A 25,124-nucleotide genomic window follows, 5' to 3' on the forward strand; every position below is an offset into this window, starting at 1 on the left:
TTTACCACATCCTGCAGTAATAAAATATATGGTGTTAAACATTTCTGCTAGCATGGTGGGATTATTACAGGTTCAGCAGCAGACCTGTCATACCACTGTAATTGTGTTCGGTAAATCACACAAGAGATTTGAATTCTAGTAGGAGGGAAGTATGCTTTTACCTACTTTACAATCCTACTTTAACAACCAAGGAGTTGAAAGTCAACCAGCAAGGTATTATTCTTTGACAGAACTGAAAATGATCCGCAACAAAAATCCCTACATACTGTAAGAAAATATCATAAGTAAAACCAGCCTATAAGCCTCCTAAAACGGGGGGAAAAAACTCAGATATGCTTACAAACACAAAGCTTTATGGAAATCACACTGTCCAATCCAATTATGTAGAATAAAGAGGCAAGAGTACCCTCACACGTTGCAGAATTTTCCGCAACAAAATTAACAGGTGGGGATTTGACAAAGTTGCTGTTGCTGGAGGTTTTGTTGCAGATTTTACTATAACAGGAGATGAATGGAGACATTCAGATCCTTTCTGGACAAGGGTCGTGGATCCAGGGATTTATTCTGATTGCCTGATTGGAGTTGGGGAAGGAATTTTTCCTCTAAAATGAGGAAAATTGGCTTCTACCTCAGTTTTTTTTTTATATCTTCCTCTGGATCAACGAGCAGGATAACACGCTGAACTGGATGGACAGATGTCTTTATTTTTGGCCAAGCTATGGGGGTCATTTATCAATCTGAAATACGTCTAAAAGTCTAAAATTGTAGGTGTGGCGTTGGCTAGGAAGGGAAGGTAGGCCCGTCTCATTTACTACGCCTGGTTTAGGCATGGAAAAAAAGTCTAAATGTAAGACCGCCCGGAAGCTGTCTGGCACTTAGATCTGGCAGAGAATCCGCCCAAGTTATGAAGAAGCCGGCGCCGCTTCATAACTTCGTAAAACAAAACATGCAATGTAACAGCTCTCTGAAAACCAAATAAAGGACAAAAATGCATAATAATTGCTAGGGCTATACTTATAAATTAGAGATGCTTGGCAAATACATTTTGTACAAAATTATTTGAGCCCGTGCGGCAGACGGGCTCAAATAATTTTGTACAAAATGTATTTGCCAAGCATCTCTAATTTATAAGTATAGCCCTAGCAATTATTATGCATTTTTGTCCTTTATTTGGTTTTCAGAGAGCTGTTACATTGCATGTTTTGTTTTTCAGTGTTGTTTTCAGCCATAGAAACGTGCCCCTGCGCATTGGGATGTGCTGACTGACCCCCTTTTTTCTCTTCATAACTTCGGCGGAACCACTGCCAGCTTCGCCAGGTTAGGCGCCTATGTTAGAGGAAATCTAAAACTTTATTTGCGGGTTCCGCTGCAGAATGAATATTTTGCAGCAGAACAGAACACAGTTATTGACACTTTTCATCCCCCCAGGCAAACATAGGGGATGTCTTTATGTTACAAAACATTCTGCAAAGTGTGAGGGAACCCTAACCATACTACATAGAAAGATGCTACGAGATGACATACTGCTAAAAGCAATAAAGCTAAACCAATACAGGAAATAGTATTTATTATTTCTGGCAAATATAAAAATAGAAATCTTGAGATAAATTTTTTTTGAAATTTGTCAGTTTGATTTTCTCACAACAAAAAAAAATGAGTTAAAAAGTGTATACCACCTCCTGTCAAAGCAATTGAATCTGCTGATAATATTAATTAATTGCAAACACAAATATGAGAGAAAGCACCAACGCACAGCAAAAAAGATGGAGGAGGTCTGTGTTAGTTGGCTCACTTCCTAGAATGTACTCCAGAATAGTCAGCAACTGTGTAGGTAGTTAATTATACTGCGTGCGAATGCATCCCTCCACTCCTAAAAATAATACGTGCTTTCTCTTGGAATGTGAAATGGTCATACCCACTATGTCTGTAAGGTTACACGAATCCTTGGCCAAAGATGATGTGCCCTTTACGAACAGACATCCAGATCAACAGTCTGGCCCTGACGAAGGCATAGCGTTCAAGCATTTTACACAAGGACAGGAGGAGATGACGTGTAGGTCAGGTAATTTTGTCAAGCAGCGTGCTGGGGGAATGTCATCCATTGCTCACATGCACGTAACATAACATTACTCAGACATTTACTAATGCAATTACTCCATTTCTAGATAAATAAAGGAACTGAGCAATAAGCAGCATCTATTATTGTGACAGCTGTTTGTTACATACAGAACTTCCTGGCATGTGGCTGGAACAGTTGATATATGTATCATAATTAAGCATAATGATGTTAAAAGAATAATTAACTACAGCCATATGATTAACTATTCCCATAGGTCTACAACCAAGCTCCATCGACATCATAAACTAGGAGGAAGAGGAAAGCAGCACAGAAGCTCGGCAAAGGGCTAATGAAGGCTAATCCGTTGATTTAGAATGCAAATTAGTGCTTCATCCTCATATTCCTGCATATGAAATAAAGTGCACAGTATATCATTTACTGAAGGCTATTAAAAGGACGCAGTCCAGCAAATCCAGACAGTCTACGGCAATGTCAGACTACTGCCTTTACATTTCTAAATGACAACAATGAATGGGTAGCAACCAGACAGACAATCAACATTTACAAGACTGCTATACATTTCCATAAGCGTTAAAGGGGCTGTGCGAAGTATAGAGCTGGCAACCAGATCGGGGATATATAACTGACTGGCTGTTGTCCGATTGCTGGGACCTATACCCATCCTGAGAAAGGGGGATCCGTGTTCCCATCCTGATGGAGCGGCATGTCGAGCATACTTCCTGTCGCTCTATTCATCCTTTATGGAACTGTTGGATATAGTCGAGCGCTGCAGATAGAGAAGAACTTTTATACTTTGTTAATGTTCTGCTGTTCTATCAAATCGGTCTTTTTTGACATGATGAGTTGTTCCTGCTGTGAACAGCTCCTGAGGTGACTATTCCAAAGCTCTTACGGTGAAGAAGCCTCGTCGCCTGTGGAGAGTGAACTCTCTCTTCCCTAGACAGAGGACGACTTTAACATGGATTCTCAGCCACAATACGATCCCTACTTCATATACTAAATGGAAAAATCCAAGGCAGCACAAACCGTAGCTAGAGTCAGGAGTGCCCGCAGTTTGGACGCGACCCACCGTCAAAGCATACAAAAAAAAGAAGACTCCATATACTATATAGATAAACACAATGAGGTCTATCGAACAAAACTGCTCCAAACAGCCACATGATGACGTTTCGTCCAGAATCTTATCCGGTAGTAGTGTGAAAAAGGAAAATAACACTCCTTTTATAGGCACTTTCGCATGGTCAGTATATGGTTAATATTTAACCCGTATTTGTAAGTGGGCAGCATAGTGGCTCAGTGGTTAGCAGGAGTCTGTTCTACCTGCGTTTCTGTGGTACTCTGTTATCATGCAGCACAACAAGGTGTCCATTTTATTCATTTTCTTAAAGGGGCTATCCCAAAAATCAAAAGAGTAATGCACATCATTATTTTAACTGTATCAATGCAACAAAAAGAAAAAAACTCACTCTCTAGTGAAAATGTTCACCCTTTTAATGGCTATCACTCATTTGCATCTCTTTCTTTAGCCTTCTGTGGGTGGGCAGCAGCTCTTCACATGTGACCATCAAGCACTTGCATCTCCCAGAAGTGCACTGGAGTCCCTCACACACTGCCCCAGTGGTACCCCAGTAATGCCTCCTCCGCCCAATTCCCTTCATCACTGTCTAGGGAGATATAGCTATATACTTCTATGAAGGGACAAATAAATGAGAAATGTCTGGTCTGCTTTACCTGCTTCCCTATGAGATCATTACTGCACCTCTGAATTCAGAAGAAAGTAGACCAGAATTTGACCTGCAGCAGAAACAACAGGGGGCGCTACCAGAGAAGAAAATGTACATGAAAACCTAACAATAATTTTTATTGAATGTGTATTGTAATAATATTGTCCTATTTATTTCATAGTAATAGTTTTCATGGGATAATCCCTTTAAAGAATGTAATTCTAAGCCACAAAACAACATGTTTCCACTTCATAAACAAGTATGCTAGTCTGGAAGTGTAAAGGAAGCTTAAGTGAAAATGTTTTTAGTCAATTACTCTAAAAGGTCACTTTAAGCAGAGTCTGACATTATAAGTGGATTCAGCACAGACTAAATTATAAACGTTGAGTCTTGCTGCCAGGTAATAAATTGTGTTCCATATTCTATTCACTGAATTACAGTCTACCGGCAGGAAGCATGAACTCAGTGAAACAGTTTTCCAAGCTACTTCTGCAATCAAAACTCGGAGGTTAAACATATAACTTAGCTACATGTGAACATATATGGGGGAGGACGGTGTGAATCAAGGTGATGAAATGCGAGATCAAAATTGGGTTGGACCAGTGGTCACTTCCTGTCTGCCACTTGTCAATGCAGCCCCTGCTGCAGTACAACAAAGTCCAGCATGTCAGTACCATGACAATTAAAGATCAGTCACACAGAAGTACTTAAAGGGGTTGTGTCACTTCAGCAAGTAACATCATGTAGAGAAAGTTAATACAAGGCACTTACTAATGTATTGTTATTATCTAAATTGCTTCCATTACTGGCTGGATTCATTTTTCCATGACATTATACACTGCTCGTTTCTATGGTTTCGACCACTTTGCAATCCATCAGCGGTGATCGTGCTTGCAAACTATAGGGTAAAGTACCTGGAGGCCAGGATAGTGGGCGCTTACATAGGCTGGTACCTTTTTCTATAGTGTGCAAGCACGGCCACCGTTAAAGGGAACCCCGTCATCAACTTTATGCTAACCTCACTGAGGGCAGCAAAAAATGGTGATAGAAATGCTGATGTCAGCGGTGTGTCACTCATGAGCTAAAAGTAAGTGGTTGCTGAGAACTATCATCATAATCATTGCAGCCCAGGCCTTGAAAAGAGTCAAATCTACTTGAGAAGAGTCCTGGTTATTCCTAATCTCCTGCATTCTCACCCATCTGCTGATGGTTGGCAGATCTCTCCTAGACAGAAAGGGAGAAAACTAGGTAGAAGACTGTCAGTCATCAGCAGGTGGGCGAGGAGAGCAGGAGATCATGACTAACCAGGACTCTTCTCAGGTGGCCGGGACTCTTTTCCAGGCCCAGTCTGCAATGATTGTGATGTTGGTTCTCGGCAACCACTTACTTTTAACTTATAAATGACAGACCGCTGAAATCAACCCCCCTGTCTGTACTTTATTCTGCCGTTAGTATGGGCAGCAGAAAGTTGATGACAGCTTCCCTTTAATGGATTGCAGGGTGGTTGTATGACCATGGAAATGAGCAGTGTATGGAAAAATGAATCTAGCCAGCAAAGGAACGATATATGGATAATAACAATACATTAGTAAGTGGCTCGTATTAACTTTCTGTACAGAATAAATGCTATTTGCTAAAGTGAAACAACCCCTTTAAAGCTCAACCTACAGTATAACTCACATTTTTCCATAAATTAATCATATATGAGGAGATAATAAGCTTTCATTTGAAATTAAATACACTACTCCCCAATTATAGATGGCTGATGTCTTTAAGGGCTCGTTCACTCACAAAATTGGTGTGGATGATCAGAGAACCATTGCCACAGGGTCCCCGGGGAAAACAAGTATAATGTCCTCTTATTTTTGCTGCTCAGCTGTTTTCTGTAGGTAAAATCTGCACCAAAATCTGCATGATTTGGCCTCTGTATATTTCCCTGTGGATTCTTGTGGAACTTCTGCTGAAATTTTCCACTGCAGTGTATAGACATACCCTAATTGTTTGCCATTTTTAGGCTTACTGCGGGATCATATTACACAGGGTGGATCAGCAGACCTGTGTATGAGACAGAGAAGGGGATGGGGAATCTTTAAGGAATGACTACAATTACCTACATTAATTTTCCATTTCAAGATATTTCCCACTATTATAAGTAACACTCTATAGCTATTGTAGGCCATCACGTTCTGTCAGGCAAGCATCTGACTTCCATGACCCCACTGGTGCTAAGAATGAAGGGGCCATAGCACTAGCTAAAGATAACCTGTCACAAAAAAAATACAGTGCATATGCAGGCAGATTGATATATACCGTAGTTTTGTTGGAGATTATTCATTACAACTTGTAATTTTTACATTTAAATCTCTGCTCTTTCTGACTTAAGTTGTACATGGGGAAGTGTTATCAGTGATTGATAGCATTCTCTGTGTAAGTGTGTATACATACAGTTAGGTCCATATATATTTGGACAGAGACAACACTTTTCTAATTTTTGTTCTGTACATTACCACAATGGATTTTGAACAAAACAATTCAGATGCAGCTGAAGTTCAGACTTTCAGCTTTAATTCAGTGGGTTGAACAAAATGATTGCATAAAAATGTGAGGAACTAAAGCATTTTTTAAACTCAATCCCTTCATTTCAGGGGGCTTTAAAAGTAATTGGACAAATTAAATAATTGTAAATAAAATGTTAATTTCTAATACTTGAATGAAAACCCTTTGTTGGCAATGACTGCCTGAAGTCTTGAACTCATAGACATCACCAGATTCTGTGTTTCCTCCTTTTTAATGTTCTGCCAGGCTTTTACTGCAGCGGTTTTCAGTTCCTGCTTGTTTGTGGGCTTTTCTGCCTGAAGTTTAGTCTTTAACAAGTTAATTCCATGCTCTATTGGGTTCAGATCAGGTGACTGATTTGGCCATTCAAGAATATTCCACTGCTTTGCTTTAATAAACTCCTGGGTTGCTTTGACTTTATGTTTTGGGTCATTGTCCATCTGTATTATGAAACACTGACCAATCAGTTTGGCTGCATTTGGCTGGATTTCAGCACACAGTATGTCTCTGAAAACCCCAGAATTCATCCGGCTGCTGCTGTCCTGTGTCACATCATCAATAAAACTAGGGACCCAGTGCCACTGGCAGCCATGCATGCCCGTGCCATCACACTGTCTACGCTGTGTTTTACAGATGATGTAGTAAGCTTTGGATCATGAACTGTACCATGCCTTCACCATACTTTTTTCTTTCCATCATTCTGGTAGAGGTTGATCATGGTTTCATCTGTCCAAAAATATTCCTCCAGAAGTGTGATGGTTTTTTAAGATGTTTTCTTAGCAAAGCCCAATCTAGCCTTCTTATTCTTGAGGCTTATGAGTGGCTTGCACCGCGCAGTGAACCCTCTGTATTTACTTTCATGCAGTCTTCTTTGTGGTAGATTTGGATTTTAAAACGCCTATATCCTGGAGAGTATTGTTCACTTGGTTGGCTGTTGTGAAGTGGTTTCTCTTCCCTATGGTAATTATCCGGCGATCATCCACCACTGTTGTCTTCCGTGGGCGTCCAGGTCTTTTTGCATTGTTGAGGTCACCAGTGCTTGCTTTCTTTCTCAGGATGTACCAAACTGTAGATTTTGCCACTCCTAATAGTGTAGCAATTTCTCAGATGAAGGATGGCTTGTTTCACCTGCATTGAGAGCTACTTTGACCGCATGTTTACTTCTCAGCAAAATCTTCAAAATGCAACCACCACACAGCAAATCAACTCCAGGCCTTTTATGTGCTTAATTGAGAATGAAATAATGAAGGAATTGCCCACATCTGCCCATGAAACAGCCTTTTAGTCAATTGTCCAATTACTTTTGGTCCCTTTATAAACAGGGTGCCACAGAGGTGTTATCAGTGATAGCATTCTCTGTGTAAGTGTGTATATATAGATAGCTGTCAGTCACTGATTATTATACATGGGGAAGTGTTATCAATGATTGACAACATTTGCTATGAAAGTGTGTACAGAGATAGCTGAGTTCAGTCATAGATAGATGTAAACAGGGGAATTATCAGTGGTTGATAGCATTCTCTGTGTAAGTGTGTACACGCAGATAGCTGTCAGTCACTGATAGCTGTAAATGGGGGAGATGATATCAGAGATTGATAGCATTCTGTGTAAGTGTGTAAGCAGAGATAGCGGTCAGTCACTAATAGCTGTACATGGGGGAGGTGTTATCAGTGATGGCATTCTCTGTGTAAGTGTGTATACATAGCTGTCAGTCACTGATTGCTGTAAATAGGGGAGATGTTATCAGTGATTGATAGCATTCTCTGGGTAAGTGTGTATACATCGATGGCTGTCAGTCAATGATAGCTGTACATCAGTGATTTATAGAATTCTTTTTGTAAGTGTGTATACATAGATAGCTGCCACTAATAGTGGTAAACAGGGGAGATGTTACCTATTTAAGTGTGTATACAGAGATAGCTGTCAGTTGTACAAAGGGGAGATATAATTTGTGTATGTGTGTATACATAGACAGCACTCAATCACGGATAGCTGTATATGGGAGTGGTCTTAAGTATGGAAAGAGCACAGATATAAATGTATAAACTACAAGTTTTACTGAATGCTTTCCACAATTATATATATCAGTCTGCTCACCTCCTTTCGATCTATAAAATTCTGCCTGCAGATTGCATTACATTTTGTGGTGCTAGATCCTCTTTAAGAATGGCACATCTGTTTATCCACTGTGTGAGAAGATATGTAGCCAATGGGGCTTCTGCCTCACACTCAGGTGAGCCCCACATTCAGGTGATCAGTCGGAGTCCCACAGAAAGGAAACTCACTGGTAATGCAGTAACATGTCATCTTGTTACAAAGGAAATAATCATTTAAGAGCTACATGTTAATATATAATGTCCCTGTTAGAAGTGAGCATCTAGCTATGTTTTCCTCACTGTCACATCACACTAAAACTCAAGGTGGTGTTCATATTAAATGGGTTGGGTGTATGCCCCCCACCTCTAACCATTGTGCATAGTCTAAAAATTATTAACACAAGAAGGCAATAATATCCAGGAACAAGTGGATGGAACATGTCTCCATTTTCATTCAGTAACACAATTTTACAAGTAACTTTTAAAATAAAGTTTTAGAAATATATTAAAAAGAAGACATAATGTAACCGATTGCAATAAGTGAAGCAAAGTATTAACACAGTATCTCACATCACGATTTGACGCACATGTCTGTTTCCTTTTGACACGAGTTTCATTGATTTATTTCAGGATAACCTTATATAACCGTGCTTATGTAATCCTACCAACAAAAAGATGTTTGGCTGCACTTTACATTTATTTGGTCGATATCATTTGCTAACCAAGGAGGAGAACTGAACTGATTCCCTGTCGTGTTAAGCCTGCAGCCTTTCACACCAATGCTGCCCACTGCGAAAAGCATGGGTGTCTGTTGTGTTTGTGGAGTATTTTTTTCATTGTCCAAAATACTGTGACCCTAGATTGACCCAACAATAGTTGTAGATTTTAACTTTGAAATGTTGCTACAGGAAGGCTGTCAGAACTTTAGACCATGCTACACGGTTGACAGCACTAGGTCGGGCTGTGGAGAGCAGTACAGGAGAAATATACCTTTTGTTGAGCTTTTCTCATTAGGAGTAGTGTGAATATGATGTTCACAGACTGTGCTCTGTGATCCAGGGCCGGATCTTCACTGTGTAGTGATCTCTGGTTTGAGCTGCTTCACAGCCCCTCCCCTTTTGCTCTGAGTCACAAATGCAGCATCCAATCAGGTGACTAGCACATCTGTCACTCATGGCAGAGGGGAGGGCTATGAAGCAGCGCAATACAGAGAGCACTTCACAGTTATGCTCTGTCTTGGGAACATTCAGGAGCAGAATCTAGCTGAACAAAACTTCGTATTCATACTACTACTGATGACAAAAGCCCCACAAAAAGTATGTATTGCCCTCCTTAGCCCCTATCTAGGCCTGTCAACACAGTCAACAATGCCCTCAACAGTTTAGCATGGTCAAAACTGCCGACACCGTTTACTTATTTCTTCTGAACATTAACATTTAAAGGGAACCTGTCACCGGGATTTTGTGTATAGAGCTGAGGACATGGGTTGCTAGATGGCCACTAGCACATCCGCAATACCCAGTCCCCATAGCTCTGTGTGCTTTTATGGTGTAAAAAAAACGACTTGATACATATGCAAATTACCCTGAGATGAGTCCTGTCCCTGACTCATCTCAGGGACAGGACTCATCTCAGGTTAATTTGCATATGTATCAAATCGTGTTTTTTTTACACAATAAAAGAACCCAGAGCTATGGGGACTGGGTATTACGGATGTGCTAGCGGCCATCTAGCAACCCATGTCCTCAGCTCTATACACAAAATCCAGGTGACAGGTTCCCTTTAATTTTTATACAAATGCATTCACTGCTACCAATATGCTAAAATCAGCACCATTTTTTTAAAGAAGTACAATAAAAGAAAATGACATGGTAAATATATTTTCCCCACAATAAACATGTGCTGTGTATGTTGTGCCCCTTCTTCTGTTACCTAATTCAGCTTTACTCGAGACACACCAGGTTGGCCTATTAAAACGGTTTTGCAGTATCACGATACTGATAACCTATGCTCGGGACAGCTCATCAATATCAGATTGGCGGGGTTCTGACTCTTGGCACCCCCACTGATCAGCTGAATGGGACGAGCAGTTATACTTACACTGCACCACTACTACAAGCCAGACAGCGTGCAGTACACGGAAGATGATGCAGTGTTTGCATGAGTGGCATGGGGAGGGCGCGGTTTCAGTTTTCGCGTCACACAGCAGAAAGGCTAGGTGCACCTGTGAATATATGTACCAAATAGTACTATATATTGTACAAACTGAAGATCACAGTGAATTTTCTAATGCAAACTCTGGCACAAACAAAACATTGATACCAAAGAATGTGCCTTGGGGAATTCACCATAATATGCAGGAGTTGCTGTCAAAAGGACCCATCAAGTGCTAGATTATCATAAAAAATGACTGTCATGGGACTTTTTTTCTTGAAGGCTAATGTAACTCCACCTAGTCTGTTAGGATAGGTTCACATCACGTTTTTGCCATCTGTGTAGATGGGGAAAATAAAAAAATAAAAAAAGATACAACAGCGTAGTACACTATGCTTTTCTATCCGGTAAAAAAACGTATACATTAATGTATACTTTTATTTTTATTTTTTTACAATACAACTCTATGCTGAATGGATACTTACTGTATGGCATCCGTTAACGTATACGTTTTTTGTATACGTTAAACAGATGGCAAAAACGTGATGCGAACCCAGCCTTAGGCTACAGTCACACGTCAGTATTTTTCTATATCCCGAATTTCGGTCCGTTTTTTGCGGATACGTTGTTCCTGAAAATGTTTCCGTATGTCATCTGTTTTTTGCTGATCCGCAAAAAACGGAAACATGTATAAATTTCAATAAGCAAATAAAGTTGTTTGGATTTCTTTGAAAAAAAATTGAAAAAAAAAAAGTTTGTTTGCAGGATTTAATTTCCAGGAACGGAATCCGCATAAAACGGATGACATACGTAATGACATACGAATATCTTCCGTTTTTTGCGGATCCATTGACTTTGTATTGTACCAGGATCCGATTTTTGCGGAAAAGAATAGGACATATTTTATATTTTTTCGGACATGCGGAACGGAACAACGGAAACGGACAGCACACATTGTGCTGTCCGATTTTTTTCAGGACCCATTAAAAATGAATAGGTCCAGATCTGTTCCGCAAAAAACGGAACAGATCAGGAAAGAAAAAACGGACGTGTGAATGGACCCTTAGACTCCTAGTCAGGAAGTACAGAAATCTACAGTACCTCATTTCCTGGTAGTCTCTCATTATGGATTAGAAAACCAGTTTAACACCTCCCACATGTCTGGTAGAGATTAACCACTTCAGCCCCGCTAGGTGAAACCCCCTTCATGACCAGAGCACTTTTTACACTTCTGCACTACACTACTTTCACCGTTTATTGCTCGGTCATGCAACTTACCACCCAAATGAATTTTACCTCCTTTTCTTCTCACTAATAGAGCTTTCATTTGGTGGTATTTTATTGCTGCTGGCATTTTTACTTTTTTTGTTATTAATCAAAATGTAACGATTTTTTTGCAAAAAAAATGACATTTTTCACTTTCAGCTGTAAAATTTTGCAAAAAAAACGACATCCATATATAAATTTTTCGCCAAATTTATTGTTCTACATGTCTTTGATAAAAAAAAAATGTTTGGGCAAAAAAAAAATGGTTTGGGTAAAAGTTATAGCATTTACAAACTATGGTACAAAAATGTGAATTTCCGCTTTTTGAAACAGCTCTGACTTTCTGAGCACCTGTCATGTTTCCTGAGGTTCTACAATGCCCAAACAGTAGAAAAACCCCACAAATGACCCCATTTCGGAAAGTAGACACCCTAAGGTATTCGCTGATGGGCATAGTGAGTTCATAGAACTTTTTATTTTTTGTCACAAGTTAGCGGAAAATGATGATGATTTTTATTTTTTATTTTTTCTTACAAAGTCTCATATTCCACTAACTTGCGACAAAAAATAAAAAATTCTAGGAACTCACCATGCCCCTCACAGAATACCTTGGGGTGTCTTCTTTCCAAAATGGGGTCACTTGTGGGGTAGTTATACTGCCCTGGCAATTTAGGGGCCCAAATGTGTGAGAAGAACTTTGCAATCAAAATGTGTAAAAAATGACCGGTGAAATCCAAAAGGTGCACTTTGGAATATGCGCCCCTTTGCCCACCTTGGCAGCAAAAAAGTGTGACACATCTGGTATCGCCGTACTCAGGAGAAGTTGGGGAATGTGTTTTGGGGTGTCATTTTACATATACACATGCTGGGTGAGAAAAATATCTTGGTCAAATGCCAACTTTGTATAAAAAAATGGGAAAAGTTGTCTTTTGCCAAGATATTTCTCTCATCCAGCATGGGTATATGTAAAATGACACCCCAAAACACATTCCCCAACTTCTCCTGAGTACGGCGATACCAGATGTGTGACACTTTTTTGCAGCCAAGGTGGGCAAAGGGGCACATATTCCAAAGTGCACCTTTCAGATTTTGCAGGCCATTTTTTACACATTTTGATTGCAAAGTACTTCTCGCACATATGGGCCCCTAAATTGCCAGGGCAGTATAACTACGCCACAAGTGACCCCATTTTGGAAAGAAGACACCCCAAGGTATTCCGTGAGGGGCATGGCGAGTTCCTAAAATTTTTTATTTTTTGTCACAAGTTAGCGGAAAATGATGATTTTTTTTTTTTTCTCTTTTTTCCTTACAAAGTCTCATATTCCACTAACTTGCGACAAAAAATAAAAAATTCTAGGAACTCGCCATGCCCCTCACGGAATACCTTGGGGTGTCTTCTTTCCAAAATGGGGTCACTTGTGGCGTAGTTATACTGCCCTGGCAATTTAGGGGCCCATATGTGTGAGAAGAACTTTGCAATCAAAATCTGTAAAAAATGACCGGTGAAATCCGAAAGGTGCACTTTGGAATATGTGCCCCTTTGCCCACCTTGGCATCAAAAAAGTGTCACACATCTGGTATCGCCGTACTCAGGAGAAGTTGGGGAATGTGATTTGGGGTGTCATTTTACATATACCCATGCTGGGTGAGAGAAATATCTTGGCAAAAGACAACTTTTCCCATTTTTTTATACAAAGTTGGCATTTGACCAAGATATTTTTCTCACCCAGCATGGGTATATGTAAAATGACACCCCAAAACACATTGCCCAACTTCTCCTGAGTACGGCGATACCAGATGTGTCACACTTTTTTGCTGCCAAGGTGGGCAAAGGGGCACATATTCCAAAGTGCACCTTTCGGATTTTGCAGGGCATTTTTTACACATTTTGATTGCAAAGTTCTTCTCACACATTTGGGCCCCTAAATTGCCAGGGCAGTATAACTACCCCACAAGTGACCCCATTTTGGAAAGAAGACACCCCAAGGTATTCCGTGAGGGGCATGGCGAGTTCCTAGAATTTTTTATTTTTTGTCGCAAGTTAGTGGAATATGAGACTTTGTAAGGAAAAAAGAAAAAAAAAGAAAAATCATCATTTTCCGCTAAATTGTGACAAAAAATAAAAAATTCTAGGAACTCGCCGTGCCCCCCACGGAATACCTTGGGGTGTCTTCTTTCCAAAATGGGGTCACTTGTGGCGTAGTTATACTGCCCTGGCAATTTAGGGGCCCAAATGTGTAAGAAGTACCTTGCAATCAAAATGTGTAAAAAATGGCCTGCAAAATCCGAAAGGTGCCCCTTTGCCCACCTTGGCTGCAAAAAAGTGTCACACATCTGGTATCGCCGTACTCAGGAGAAGTTGGGCAATGTGTTTTGGGGGGTCATTTTACATATACCCATGCTGGGTGAGAGAAATATCTTGGCAAAAGACAACTTTTCCCATTTTTTTTATACAAAGTTGGCATTTGACCAAGATATTTTTCTCACCCAGCATGGGTATATGTAAAATGACACCCCAAAACACATTCCCCAACTTCTCCTGAGTACGGCGATACCAGATGTGTGACACTTTTTTGCAGCCTAGATGCGCAAAGGGGCCCAAATTCCTTTTAGGAGGGCATTTTTAGACATTTGGATCCCAGACTTCTTCTCACACTTTCGGGCCCCTAAAAAGCCAGGGCAGTATAAATACCCCACATGTGACCCCACTTTGGAAAGAAGACACCCCAAGGTATTCAATGAGGGGCATGGCGAGTTCCTAGAATTTTTTTTTTTTTGCATAAGTTAGCGGATATTGATTTTTTTTTTGTTTTTTTCTCACAAAGTCTCACTTTCCGCTAACTTAGGACAAAAATTTCAATCTTTCATGGACTCGCCATGCCCCTCACGGAATACCTTGGGGTGTCTTCTTTCCGAAATGGGGTCACATGTGGGGTATTTATACTGCCCTGGCTTTTTAGGGGCCCTAAAGCGTGAGAAGAAGTCTGGAATATAAATGTCTAAAAATGTTTACGCATTTGGATTCCGTGAGGGGTATGGTGCGTCCATGCGAGATTTTATTTTTTGACACAAGTTAGTGGAATATGAGACTTTGTAAGAAAAAACAAAAACAAACAAAAAATTTCCGCTAACTTGTGCCAAAAAAAATGTCTGAATGGAGCCTTACCAGGGGGGGGGTGATCAATGACAGGGGGGTGATCAATGACAGGGGGGTGATCACCCATATAGACTCCCTGATCACCCCCCTGTCATTGATCACCCCCCCTGTAAGGCTCCATTCAGACATCCGCATGATTTTTTACGGATCCATGGATCGGATCCACAGAACGCATGCGGACGTCTGAATGGAGCCTTACAGGGGGGTTATCAATGACAGGGGGTGATCAGGGTAATCAGGGTGATCACCCCCTGTCACTGATCACCCCCCCTGTAAGGCTCCATTCAGACATCCGCATGATTTTTTACGGATCCATGGATACATGGATCGGATCCACAGAACGCATGCGGACGTCTGAATGGAGCCTTACAGGGGGGTTATCAATGACAGGGGGTGATCAGGGTAATCACCCCCCTGTCACTGATCACCCCCCCTGTAAGGCTCCATTCAGACGTCCGCATGATTTTTACGGATCCATGGATACATGGATCGGATCCGTAAAAATCATGCGGACGTCTGAATGGAGCCTTACAGGGGGGTGATCAATGACAGGGGGGTGATCAATGACAGGGGGTGATCAGGGAGTGTATATGGGTGATCACCCGCCTGTCATTGATCACCCCCCTGTAAGGCTCCATTCAGACGTCCGTATGCTTTTTGCGGATCCGATCCATGTATCCGTGGATCCGTAAAAATCATACGGACGTCTGAACGGAGCCTGACAGGGGGGTGATCAATGACAGGGCGGTGATCAATGACAGGGGGGTGATCAGGGAGTTTATATGGGGTGATCATGGGTGATCAGGGGTTAATAAGTGACGGGGGGGGGGGGGGGTGTAGTGTAGTGTAGTGTAGTGTGGTGTTTGGTGGGACTGTACTGACCTACCTGAGTCCTCTGGTGGTCGATCCTAACAAAAGGGACCACCAGAGGACCAGGTAGGAGGTATATTAGACGCTGTTATGAAAACAGCGTCTAATATACCTGTTAGGGGTTAAAAAATTCGGATCTCCAGCCTGCCAGCGAACGATCGCCGCTGGCAGGCTGGAGATCCACTCGCTTACCTTCCGTTCCTGTGAGCGCGCGCGCCTGTGCGCGCGCGTTCACAGGAAATCTCGCGTCTCGCGAGAAGACGCGTATATGCGTCCAGGAGGAATAAAGCAACCACCTCCCGGACGCATATACGCGTACAGCGGTCGGGAGGTGGTTAAAGAGCTTTATTTTTACATTTTAAGCCCTATTCTTAATCTTTAATCCTTAATACTTCCTAACTAATTATGCAAACTGTCAATTTTACAGCACTGCCTACATGTTTCCATGGATTCCCATGCCTCTATTTTATTAACAATATAAAAGAAAATACATAGCTTTGGGATGTTTGTCTATTCATATAACAGCTCAATAAAATGCAGCTGCCATTCTGAAAAAGCTATAAACTCTCATGGTCGCAAGATATTGTTGTAAGGGTATAAATGTGGATTAATAAATAAAAGTGATTCCCTAAAGAGATACAGCAGCTGTTGTAAAGAGGAAACATAAGGTTTAGTTAGAAGGCAGATGACCTGGTGTAATCAAGTGCAGAATCTAGTACAAAGTGACTTCAAGGTTATAATAATGGGTAGACTCCGTGCCAGCAGCCCAGGTACAGTGGATATAGAGAGTCTACACACCCCTGTTAAATGTCAGGTTTCTGTGATGTAAAAAAAATGAGACAAAGATAAATCATTTCAGAACTTTTTCCACCTTTAATGTGACCTATAAACTGTACCACTCGATTGAAAAACTAACTGAAATCTTCTAGGTAGAGGGAAGAAAAAAAATATAAAAATAAAATAATATGGTTGCATAAGTGTGCACACCCTTAAACAAATACTTTGTTGAAGCACCTTTTGATTTTATTACAGCTCTCAGTCTTTTTGGGTATGAATCTATCAGCATGGCACATTTTGACTTGGCAAGATTTGCCAACTCTTCTTTGCAAAAACACTCCAAATCTGTCAGATTGCGAGGGCATCTCCTGTGCACAGCCCTCCCTCTTCAGATTACCCCACAGATTTTCAATCGGATTCAGGTCTGGGCTCTGGCTGGGCCATTCCAAAACTTTAATCTTCTTCTGGTGAAGCCATTCCTTTGTTGATTTGTATGTATGCTTTGGGTCGTTGTCATACTGAAAGATGAAGTTCCTCTTCATGTTCAGCTTTCTAGCAGAAGCCTGAAGGTTTTGTGCCAATATTGACTGGCATTTGGAACTGTTCATAATTCCCTCTAGCTTAACTAAGGCCCCAGTTCCAGCTGAAGAAAAACAGCCCCAAAGCATGATGCTGCCACCCCCATGCTTCACTGTGGGTATGGTGTTCTTTTGGTGATGTGCAGTGTTGTTTTTGCGCCAAACATATCTTTTGGAATTATGGCCAAAAAGTTAAACCTTGGTTTCATCAGACCATAACACCTTTTCCCACATGGTTTTGGGAGACCTGTGTTTTTGCAAAATGTAGCCTGGCTTGGATGTTTTTTTTCGTAAGAAAAGGCTTTCGTCTTGCCACTCTACCCCATAGCCCAGACATATGAAGAATATGGGAGATTGTTGTCACATTTACCACACAGCCAGTACTTGCCAGATATTCCTGCAGCTCCTTTAATGTTGCTGTAGGCCTCTTGGTAGCCTACCAGACCAGTTTTCTTTTCGTCTTTTCATCAATTTTGGAGGGACGTCCAGTTCTTGGTAATGTCACTGTTGTGCCATATTTTCTCCACTTGATGATGACCGTCTTTACTGTGTTCCATGGTATATCTAATGCCTTGGAAATTCTTTTGTACCCTTTTCCTGACTGATACCTTTCAACAATGAGATCCCTCTGATGCTTTGGAAGCTCTCTGTGGACCATGGCTTTTGCTGTGGGATGTGACTAAGAAAATTTCAGGAAAGACCAACTAGAGCAGCTGAACTTTATTTAGGGTTAATCAGAGGCACTTGAAATGATGGCAGGTGTATGCTGACTCCTATTTACCATGATTTTGAATGTGATTGCCTAATTCTGAACACAGATACATCCAGAGTTATTTTAGTTTTTTATATATATATTTTTTCTTCCCTCCACCTAAAAGATTTCAGTTTGTTTTTCAATTGGGTTGTACGGTTTATAGGTCACATTAAAAGGTGGAAAAATTCTGAAATTATTTTTTTTCCAGCACAGAAACCTGATATTTTAACAGGGGTGTGTAGACTTTTTGTATGTGGGAAATAGGATCTGACATCCACAGTTATTAGAAAGCAACTTTCTGAATACTATAGAAGTATATAAGAACTTGTATCATGATCATTAAAGAAAACTATATCACTCTATATTCATTGCAGGTTTTCTATATGGTATAAGGGTGGCTGGAGTGCTGGATGTAATGTACCAACACAATATTATATTGATATATAGTTTTGTGGAAAATTTCAGTATAACTTGTCGTTCTGGGCTATGGAGTCCAGTGGGCGGTCCTACTGAGCAACTGGCATCCTTCCCTTTACGTGTGTACGTACAGAGATAGCTGTCAGTCACTTAGTTGGGCTGCCCACTGGACTCCTAAGCACAGAACGAGCAAAGAGTTCAATTAATAAATCACAAGTTGCATTGAATATTTTTAACCCAAACTGTATATCAATCTGCTCAGTTACTCCTCTTGTGAGGCACACTGCCTGCAGACTGGACTGCATTTTCAACATTTCTGGTTCCCTTTAGACATAAACGACTACAAATTCCATGTGTATGTATATACAGGGTGTAAGGTTTCTACTAGGGCTGCACGATATGGGAATTTTGTGCGATTGCGATTAGGGCCCTAAAAATTGCGATAACGATATGCAATGCGATATTTTAAAGGAATTGTGCTAGAGGTCTATTTGCTTGGATTTTCCCATATGAGACGCTGACGCGGCTGGGTATGACAGTTATGGGGGATCTGTGGATGACGCTGTGTTGTGGGGGATCTGTGGAGGGCGCTGTGTTGTGGGGGATCTGTGGAGGGCGCTGTTATATGGGGGATCTGTGGAGGGCGCTGTTATATGGGGGATCTGTAGAGGGCGCTGTTATATGGGGGATCAGTGGAGGACGCTGTTATATGGGGGATCAGTGGAGGACGCTGTTATATGGGGGATCAGTGGAGGACGCTGTTATATGGGGGATCAGTGGAGGACGCTGTTATATGGGGGATCAGTGGAGGACGCTGTTATATGGGGGATCAGTGGAGGACGCTGTTATATGGGGGATCAGTGGAGGACGCTGTTATATGGGGGATCAGTGGAGGACGCTGTTATATGGGGGATCAGTGGAGGACGCTGTTATATGGGGGATCAGTGGAGGACGCTGTTATATGGGGGATCAGTGGAGGACGCTGTTATATGGGGGATCAGTGGAGGACGCTGTTATATGGGGGATCAGTGGAGGACGCTGTTATATGGGGGATCAGTGGAGGACGCTGTTATATGGGGGATCAGTGGAGGACGCTGTTATATGGGAGATCAGTGGAGGACGCTGTTATATGGGGGATCAGTGGAGGACGCTGTTATATGGGGGATCAGTGGAGGACGCTGTTATATGGGGGATCAGTGGAGGACGCTGTTATATGGGGGATCAGTGGAGGACGCTGTTATATGGGGGATCAGTGGAGGACGCTGTTATATGGGGATCAGTGGAGGACGCTGTTATATGGGGGATCAGTGGAGGACGCTGTTATATGGGGGATCAGTGGAGGACGCTGTTATATGGGGGATCAGTGGAGGACGCTGTTATATGGGGGATCAGTGGAGGACGCTGTTATATGGGGGATCAGTGGAGGACGCTGTTATATGGGGGATCAGTGGAGGACGCTGTTATATGGGGGATCAGTGGAGGACGCTGTTATATGGGGGATCAGTGGAGGACGCTGTTATATGGGGGATCAGTGGAGGACGCTGTTATATGGGGGATCAGTGGAGGACGCTGTTATATGGGGGATCAGTGGAGGACGCTGTTATATGGGGGATCAGTGGAGGACGCTGTTATATGGGGGATCAGTGGAGGACGCTGTTATATGGGGGATCAGTGAGGACGCTGTTATATGGGGGATCAGTGGAGGACGCTGTTATATGGGGGATCAGTGGAGGACGCTGTTATATGGGGGACCAGTGGAGGACGCTGTTATATGGGGGACCAGTGGAGGACGCTGTTATATGGGGGACCAGTGGAGGGCGCTGTTATATGGGGGATCAGTGGAGGGCGCTGTTATATGGGGGATCAGTGGAGGGCACTGTTATATGGGGGATCAGTGGAGGGCGCTGTTATATGGGGGATCAGTGGAGGGCGCTGTTATATGGGGGATCAGTGGAGGGCGCTGTTATATGGGGGATCTGTGGAGGGCGCTGTTATATGGGGGATCTGTGGAGGGCGCTGTTATATGGGGGATCTGTGGAGGACACTTATGGGGGACCTGTGAATGGCACTGTTATAGGGGATGTGTGGAGGACACATAGGGCCATGAGGGGGGCCAGCTTAAGACATATAGCATCTTATGCTGGTCCCCCTCATGTGTCCTAAACTGGGCACATAACGGCCTTTTGCGTGTAAAGTGTTTTACTAGTGTGTGTGTGGGTGAAACAATCTCTCTCCTAACAGGTCCGGCCTCTGTACTTACTATGAATGCAATGCACTGCAGCGAGCGGCAGCGAGCTGGCCGGCCGGCGCGTGACTGACGTCACTTAGTAACGCTCCTGCTTCCTGAAGTGGGAGGAGCGTTACTAAGTGACGTCAATCACGCGCCGGCCAGCCACCTCGCTGCCGCTCACTGCAGAGCATTGCATTCATAGTGAGTACAGAGGCCAGACCTGTTAGGAGAGAGGATTGTTTCACCCACACACACACACACTAGTAAAACACTTTACACGAGCTGGCCGGCCGGCGCGTGACTGACGTCACTTAGTAACGCTCCTGCTTCCTGAAGTGGGAGGAGCGTTACTAAGTGACGTCAGTCACGCGCCGGCCACCTCGCTGCCGCTCGCTGCAGTGCATTGCATTCATAGTGAGTACAGAGGCCGGACCTGTTAGGAGAGAGATTGTTTCACCCACACACACACTAGTAAAACACTTTACACGCAAAAGGCAGTTATGTGCGCGGGGCCCCTTTTATATATAATCGTGGCATTTTCCGGTCGGCCAAATCGCCATATCGCATTTGCCGATTATCGCGATTCGATTATTTTTCCGATTTATCGTGCAGCCCTAGTTTCTACTAACAGCTGATGACATGTTTCCTGCTATATAAGACTTTACTATAAGACTTCATTCACACGACTATATAAATTGGTCCGCATCCGTTCCGCAATTTTTGGAATGGATGCAGACCCATTTATTTGAATGGAGCTGCAAAAGATGCAGTCAACACATCAGTAGTTCAGTTCCGTGGCCCCGCAAAAAGATATGGAGCATGTCCTATTCTTGTCCTCAATCACACAGGACTAGGCATTTTCTACATAGCACATGCCCTGTGCGTTCTGCAAAATGCGTAACGCACACAGCAGGGTCATGTAAATGTAGCCTTAGGCCTCATGCACATGGCCATGCCGTTATTTGCGGTCCGCAAACCGCGGATCCGCAAAACCGGAAGCCGGTAATATAACTGCCTATTCTTGTCCGCAAAGCGCGGACAAGAATAGGACATGTTATTTTTTTTTAACGGGGCCGCGGAACGGAGCCACGGATAATGACAGCACACGGAGTGCGGTCCTCATCTTTTGCGGCCCCATTGAAGTGAATGGGTCCGGGTCCGCATCCGAGCCAATGCGGACCCAAACAACGGTCATGTGCATGAGGCCTAAAAGTAAGGTTATCAGGAGCAATCCTCTGGTCTACTCCTCCACCATCCTTCAATACACCGCACCCTGACGTTACAGTACTAATTCTTTTTGGGACAATCATCACAGTTTGAAAATATTCTACTTTAAGGCTATAATTATGGAAAACTAGTATCTGCTTTGAAACCTTTCCATATGTCAACACTAAATTGGACAGTAGTTTACTAAGGCTCTGTGTACATATTCATAATGGCTTCTGATAACAAAGGAAACCTTGACACAGAAACAGATCTGTTACACGACAGACACCTATGGTGCCTGACGGACCCACGACTTTAGTGGAGTCTGATTGCAATGTGAACTAAGCCATATACAGATAAACCAAGTTTCTCAAATCATAAAAGCAGAAAGACCTGTTGGAAACAGGTAAGTTACTTTCTATAAAGCTGGAAGCAATTGATCCTGGCATAGATAGCAGTAAAGTATGTGATGGGTAGAGGACGAGGTCAGTACAGAACATATAGCACAGGCAGAAAACAGTACAGTACATGTAGTACAGGTACATACAGTTGCAAGAAAAAGTATGTGAAAAAATTGGTCATAAAATGTGATGTGATGTGATCTTCATCTAAGTCACAACAATAGACAATCACAGTCTGCTTAAACTAACAACACACAAAGAATTAAATGTTACCATGTTTTTATTGAACACACCATGTAAACATTCACAGTGCAGGTGGAAAAAGTATGTGAACCCTTAGACTAATGACCTCTCCAAGAGCTAATTGGAGTGAGGTGTCAGCCAACTGGAGTCCAATCAATGAGATGAGATTGGAGGTGTTGGTTACAGCTGCCCTGCCCTATAAAAAACACACCAGTTCTGGGTTTGCTTTTCACAAGAAGCATTGCCTGATGTGAATGATGCCTCGCACAAAAGAGCGCGCAGAAGACCTACGATTAAGAATTGTTGACTTGCATAAAGCTGGAAAAGGTTATAAAAGTATCTCCAAAAGCCTTGCTGTTCATCAGTCCACGGTAAGACAAATTGTCTATAAATGGAGAAAGTTCAGCACTGCTGCTACTTTCCCTAGGAGTGGCCATCCTGTAAAGATGACTGCAAGAGCGCAGTGCAGACTGCTCAATGAGGTGAAGAAGAATCCTAGAGTGTCAGCTAAAGACTTACAAAAGTCTCTGTCATATGCTAACATCCCTGTTAGCGAATCTACGATACGTAAAACACTAAACAAGAATGGATTTCATGGGAGGATACCACAGAGGAAGCCACTGCTGTCCAAAAAAACATTGCTGCACGTTTACAGTTTGCACAAGAGCACCTGGATGTTCCACAGCAGTATTGGCAAAATATTCTGTGGACAGATGAAACCACAGTTGAGTTGTTTGGAAGAAACACACAACACTATGTGTGGAGAAAAAGAGGCACAGCACGCCAACATCAAAACCTCATCCCAACTGTGAAGTATGGTGGTGGGGGCATCATGGTTTGGGGCTGCTTTGCTGCGTCAGGGCCTGGACGGATTGCTATCATCGAAGGAAAAAATGAATTTCCAAGTTTATCAAGACATTTTGCAGGAGAACTTAAGGCCATCTGTCCACCAGCTGAAGCTCAATAGAAGATGGGTGTTGCAACAGGACAACGACCCAAAGCATAGAGGTAAATCAACAACAGAATGGCTTAAACAGAAGAAAATACGCCTTCTGGAGTGGCCCAGTCAGAGTCCTGACCTTAACCCGATTGAGATGCTGTGGCATGACCTCAAGAAAGCGATTCACATCAGACATCCCAAGAATATTGCTGAACTGAAAACAGTTCTGTAAAGAGGAATGGTCAAGAATTACTCCTGACCGTTGTGCACGTCTGATCTGCAACTACAGGAAACGTTTGGTTGAAGTTATTGCTGCCAAAGGAGGTTCAACCAGTTATTAAATCCAAGGGTTCACATACTTTTTCCACCTGCACTGTGAATGTTTACATGGTGTGTTCAATAAAAACATGGCAACATTTAATTCTTTGTGTGTTATTAGTTTAAGCAGACTGTGATTGTCTATTGTTGTGACTTAGATCAAGATCAGATCACATTTTCTGACTAATTTGTGCAGAAATCCATATCATTCCAAAGGGTTCACATACTTTTTCTTGCAACTGTATGGCACAGGCAGAAAACAGCATAGTGCATTTAGTACCAGTAAGTATTAGTACAAGGGCTGCAGTAAACGATTATTTAAGTAATCGAGTATTCTATTGATTATTTTTTACGATTAATTGAGTAATCTAATAAGAAAAACCTTCTTAAAATAAAGTATGCCATCCACCATGTCCCCCACTCTCCCAGTGCCATCAGATCAGCAGCAGCCCCTCCATGCCTTGTCCCCCAGTGCCCCCATGATGGCACTGCCATCAGCCCCTCCATGCCATCCAGATTGCCATGATGTCCCCCTGTGCCATCAGATCAGCAGCAGCCCCTCCATGCCATGTCCCCCAGTGCCCCCATGATGGCACTGCCATCAGCCCCTCCACCCAGATTACCATGATGTCCCCCTTCCCCAGTGCCTCCATGCCACCCACCATGTTCCCCACCCCCCAGATCAGCCCCTCCATGTGCCAAATCACAGGTGCCCCCATTTTAACCCCTCTCCCAATAACTTTATACATGCCAAATCACAGGTGGTCCCATTAACCCCTCTCCCCCGCCAATAACATTATACATGCCAAATCACAGCTGCCCCCCCGCCAATAACTTTATATATGTCAAATCACAAGTGCCACCCCCCTCCCCCCCTGCTTCTGCTAACTTTATACTTACCTTTCAGTGCAGAGTGCGCCAACACATGGAGTCCCCAGGAGATGCGTCTTCATCCCAGCATGCAATGGGGACCTGACTTCACACAGAGCGTCAGCCAGCGTGCTGACGATGGGTGAACGCAAGGTCCTGCAGCGCGGTGCCGACAGGAGGCCACGGAGCCGTTAGTGAGAAGCTTCATTTCACTCACGCTCCGTGGTCACGTGATTTAAACGAATCCTCGATGCAGAAAAACTGCAACGAAGACTTTTTTGCCTCGATTACATCAATTAAATCGATGAATTGTTTCAGCCCTAATTAGTACTGTACATGTAGCACAAGCAGGAACTGTGTGGTACATACAATCAGTGCAGTACATATGATACAGGCAGAAAACAGTAAATGCACGTAGAACAGTTAGGTAGAAGTACAGCACATGTAGCAAAGGCAGAAAGCAGTAAGATAAATGTTAGCGCACTGA

General features: G+C 42.6%; 1 protein-coding gene across 1 annotated transcript in view; it reads right to left on the reverse strand.

Annotated features, from left to right (window-relative positions):
- RNGTT (RNA guanylyltransferase and 5'-phosphatase) overlaps positions 1–25,124 on the reverse strand; it is a 392,929-nt gene that overhangs the window by 13,672 nt on the left and 354,133 nt on the right. The gene's annotated exons all lie outside the window — the stretch shown is intronic.

The sequence above is a fragment of the Bufo gargarizans genome, chromosome 4, assembly GCF_014858855.1.
Source record: "Bufo gargarizans isolate SCDJY-AF-19 chromosome 4, ASM1485885v1, whole genome shotgun sequence".
In the NCBI taxonomy this organism is placed as follows: domain Eukaryota; kingdom Metazoa; phylum Chordata; class Amphibia; order Anura; family Bufonidae; genus Bufo; species Bufo gargarizans.